General features: G+C 49.1%; 1 protein-coding gene across 1 annotated transcript in view; it reads right to left on the bottom strand.

The window, feature by feature from the left end:
- The window catches only part of SHPRH (SNF2 histone linker PHD RING helicase), a 122,643-nt gene extending 120,587 nt beyond the window's left edge, over window positions 1-2,056 (bottom strand). The window contains exon 1 of the mRNA XM_045294331.1: window positions 1,910-2,056. The gene's annotated coding sequence lies outside the window, so the exon portion shown is untranslated. The remainder of the gene's footprint in view (window positions 1-1,909) is intronic.
- Window positions 2,057-4,313: the final 2,257 nt, after the last annotated feature.

Raw genomic sequence — 4,313 nt, 5'->3', positions numbered from 1 at the left:
TATATTTGCCTATGTACATGTCTTTATCTAGACCTCTATAAATGCCCTTTGCTTCCCAGCTCTTTCCTCTATTTCCCTTGATTTTCCTCCTGTCCCACTATCATGCTCAGTCCCCACCAGGGTTTCACCAAGGCTGTAAATCTTTTCAGCAGCAGAAAGCATTCTTTTTCTGCAGAGGGGCTGTGCAGCTAACAGCTCAATGCATAACCCACTATGCCACCACCGCAGGAAATGGCACATAGGGTTTCTGAAGCTGTGCTCTTTATGGGAGCAAATAGCTACATCTTGCTCATCAGAGGCTGATTGATGGATTCCATCCACTGGGCCTTAGGTTAGCCGTTAGACTAGCTTTAACCAATTGTGCCACCACGGATCCTTAACGTAACACCAATCCAACTGTCAGTGAGTTGATTCCCACAGGTGGGGTTTCTGAGACTGTCAATCTTTACAGCTTCACCTTTATCCGCCCTTAGGTTAGCCGTTAGACTAGCTTTAACCAATTGTGCCACCACGGATCCTTATCGTAACACCAATCCAACTGTCAGTGAGTTGATTCCCACAGGTGGGGTTTCTGAGACTGTCAATCTTTACAGCTTCACCTTTCTCCCTAGGGGTGGCTGGTGGGCTTGAACCACCAACTTTCTGGTAAACAGCCCAATGCCTAGCCCACAGTGCCACCAGAGCTCTTTACATTTCATCGACTGGGCTCTGAAAAAGACTGCTTGTCATATAAACTTCACAAAGGCCCTCCACAAATGAGAATGGTTTTAATAATTTTATGGGCACAGTTCTTTTACACTAGACAAGAAAGGAACACAATATTGGTTCTCAAAAGCAAACTATTTCTTTTCTCCTGGTCTGCAAGCTTAGCTGTTCACCGGTGCTTCCAAGCTCTACAACACAAGGGAGTCCAGCAGACACACTTTTCCCACCGCTACTCTGCGTCCAGCAGGAATAACTAAATCTTTCCAATAACAGCCGAGAAACCATAGGTTCATTCGATTCGTGGGAGTCTCACCATTCCCACAACACCCTCTGGAATGATTAAAACAGTGCATGTTGTTGTCAGCTGTGTTGATGTCGTCCCGACTCCTGGCGAACCCCACGTGCAAGTTGCCATAATTTTATTTCTTAGCTAAAGCTTCAAGTTACACTACACGTGGCAAAACACTAAAAAAACTAACGTTTCTACTTTGTAGAAACTGCCCAGTTGGAGCGGGGGAAGGCATATAAGCTTATTAACACTGCATATTATCATTCTCATTACCAGACACCTTGTCTTCACTGAGAAACCTAGGACGTGCCAGAGTCAAAATGTTGTGTCAGGGTGGTGAGAAATGTCAACAACAGGAGTCCACAGGGACCTGAGAACTTTGAACCAGAGTCATCTGGAAGCCCGGGCCTCCCCTCCGACTACACTACCAACCCACACAGCAAGCAAACAGCGCGGTGGCTCGCTGTGTTTCCGGCCCCAGAGGACAGTTCCGGCGAATGGAGGTCCAGCTTTGTGTCCTTCCCACAGACTGCCCGGCCGTGCGGGGAGTGCGATCGGGGCTGCGGGCGACTGGGAGCCCAAGCAGGCCCGGCAGACAGGCTGCCCCGTGGCCGAGGAGCGCGACCGCGACGCTCGGGCGCTCCGGTGCGGCCCCTGGAAACAAAAACAACCCAGCAGCCCCCGAGCCAGGGCCAGAACACAGCCGCCTTCCGCTCCGAGGGGGCAGCGGCGAGGTGCGGGCCCGCGCGTCCGATATGGAAACCGGCTCGGGGGGAACCGCGCCGCGCTTCCCGCAAACCCTTCAGCTTCCGGCCTCCGGGTGGTGGGGCCCCCCCGCGCCCTCCCTTCGGTGGCCCGGCGTGCTGCCTTCCTTCCCGGACCGCTGACCCCTGACCCTGCCATCTCCAACCCTACCAAGGTGGGTTCTCCAAGACTCTTGAGCCTCTCAGCACCAACGCCCTGGTCCCTCGAAGGCCTCCGCGGTTGCCGGAGTCGCCCTCGCCATTCACAGAGCACTCACTCGGGGTGAGACGGCGCGCTTTACGCCGGTTTGGATCAGGGTTCCTGAGCAGCCCAGCAACCAGAGTTCCCAGCTGCCGGGCGCGCGCGAGAGCGTGGGGTCACGACGAACGCGCACGACGGGGTCGCCACGCCTCCCTTCTCGCGCTGTCGCTTCAAAAATGCCTTCTGCGCAAGTCCACTGGGTTAAAACCCAGCTAGGGCTGCAGTTCAAGTCTCGCGATAGTTTTGAGCATCTGTATCGACGCGATTGGCTGGAACCACGGCGGAGGAGGCAGGGCTATGCAGATATGGGCGTGGCTTTCCCCAAAGCCGCCTATTCTCACCCCAGAGCCGCTTGTCTAATAAAAAGTCAGAAACAATAACTTGCAAAAGCTTCTGTTATATTGCTTACAGGAAGCGGTCACTTACTAAGTACGGGTGGTGAAGTTTATCTCCTCAAAAACTTAAAGACATTTTTTTTTGAAGGTGAATGTTAGCGATCAACGATATGCATTCTGCTGAAGCTGCTTTTGCAATGTAGTAGTCGTGCTTCACCTTCCCTTCACTGACTGGTAGCTTCTTCCTCATCGAGACGTAGCCAACTTTGGACTCATCAGAGAGCCTCTAGGACCCGAGGCCACCCAGGCAATGGCACCGAGAGAAGGGCAAGCGCTCCATGCGTGTGCCTGATGGACTCAGACCTGCGGACTCACACCCAACTGTGCGATCTTAGAACACAAAGTAGTTTTTGGCTCAAAAATATATTCGTTTTAGTGGCGGAGAGAGTGGTACCTAGCCTACTTGGGCCAGAAAGTTACCATAGATCGTGGTGAAACATTTAGGTTGTAAATGATGCTTTGGGAGATTTTTCAGAATTGTCTTTAAAGTGTAAGTGCAAAGTTAGCACTGGGCGTACCTTGTTGTTATTTAAAAAATAAATTACAAATGAGTATTTTGAGGCATTCATTTTTCTAGGATCCTTGGTGGTGTATTGGTTAAGCATTCGGTTGCTAACCAAAAGGTCGGTGATTTGAACCCACCTGCTATGGGGGACCAGCCTGGCCACAGCTGAATGGGTCCAAGGGGCGATTGTGTAATTGAGGGGTAAATTAAAGAGACATCCGACAAGATGCAGCATACAAGGACTTATCTCTTCCATGATGACCAGAACGAGAATGAGACTGAACTTTATTCTCTCACAGGCTTGCATCATCTCAGATAAGCAAGTCACACACGGTAAACTCAAAGGTAACAGGAAGGGGTTGTACAAAAGGTATACCATGAGGGGGGTGAGCTAAGGGCATACACACAATAGGAAGGGAAGGCACTAGAGGCAGGCACTAGAGGCATACATGTGACAAGAAGGCACATATGTAACAAGATAGGCAGACTCTAGAATCACGATGATAGTCTAACCTTGGTCGTCACTGAGTTGGCTTGATCTTAGATGTCCCTGAGCTCTCATCTTGATCCCACGTCTCTTTGTATAGTCTAGCTTCTTTGGTTATTTGCTCAGCATACAGATTGAGTAAGTATGATGAAAGGAAACAATGCTGACACACCTTTTCAGATATTAAACCATGTAGTATTCCTTTGTTTTGTTTAATGGCCTGTGTACAGGTTCCAAATGAGCACAAGGACGTGCTCTGGGATTCCTCCCATTGTTATCCTGTTACAATCCACAAAATTGAATGCTTTGGCATAGTTAGTAAAAGACAAGTCAGTATCTTTCTGCTCTTTGTTTCAGCCAAGAGCCATCTGTTATCAGCAATATCTCTCATTTTGTACCCTCTGTTGAACCCAGCTTGAATTTCTGGCAGCCCTCTGTAAGTAGATTGCTGCAACTGGTTTTTAAAATATCTTCAGCAAAGTTTTACAGTGATTTCAGTATTGTGCTGAGTCACCTTTCATTGGAATGAACAAACTTACAGATCTCTTCGAGTTGGTTAGCCAGGTAGCTGGCTTCCAAATTTCTTGGCACTGACTAGTGAGTTCCTCCAGCCCTGCCTCTGATTGTTGAAAGATTTCAATGGGTATTTTGTCATTTGTTGTTGGTGTTGTGGGCTGCAAGTTAGGCTGCTAACTGCAACGTCATCAGTTTGAAGCCATGACCTGCTCCCCGGGAGAAAAATGAGGCCTTTTTGCTTACGTCGAGATTTTCCAACCTGGAAAGCCCATAGTGGCAGTTTTACCTTATCCTATAAGGTTCTTGGAGTCAGAATGGAGTCGATGGCATGAGTTTGAGAGTTTTTGATTTTTACCAATGCCTCCAGCACAGCTTGGATTTCTTTGTTCAATAGCATTGGTTCTTGATAAC

This window comes from Echinops telfairi, unplaced genomic scaffold (assembly GCF_000313985.2).
Source record: "Echinops telfairi isolate 266 unplaced genomic scaffold, ASM31398v2 ScPeMD7_3533;HRSCAF=4204_0, whole genome shotgun sequence".
NCBI classification, from domain to species: domain Eukaryota; kingdom Metazoa; phylum Chordata; class Mammalia; order Afrosoricida; family Tenrecidae; genus Echinops; species Echinops telfairi.
This window is presented reverse-complemented; position numbering and strand designations above follow the sequence as displayed.